The sequence below is a fragment of the Egretta garzetta genome, unplaced genomic scaffold (assembly GCF_000687185.1).
Source record: "Egretta garzetta isolate BGI_Z169 unplaced genomic scaffold, ASM68718v1 scaffold1450, whole genome shotgun sequence".
Taxonomy (NCBI): Eukaryota; Metazoa; Chordata; class Aves; order Pelecaniformes; family Ardeidae; genus Egretta; species Egretta garzetta.
Genome location: NW_009258326.1, coordinates 57,004 through 57,235, shown reverse-complemented (window position 1 = coordinate 57,235; position 232 = coordinate 57,004).

Here is a 232-nt window from a genome sequence, read left to right as displayed (position 1 = left end):
AGGCGGGGTTCTTCAAGGACCAGTTCAACATCTGCATGGGCTCCAAGGTGAGGGAGCTAATGGGGCTTGGGGGCGTCCCCGGGCCCCCTCTGTGGCCGCGCTGGGAGCATGCGAGGGCCGGGCACGTTCATCTTTGCACTTTTGCACATGCAACCTTGCTTTTGCAAACACGCTCCTGCCCACGCGCTTCTGCGTGGCCGCGCAGGGACACTGGGCACCCCGGGCAGGGGCG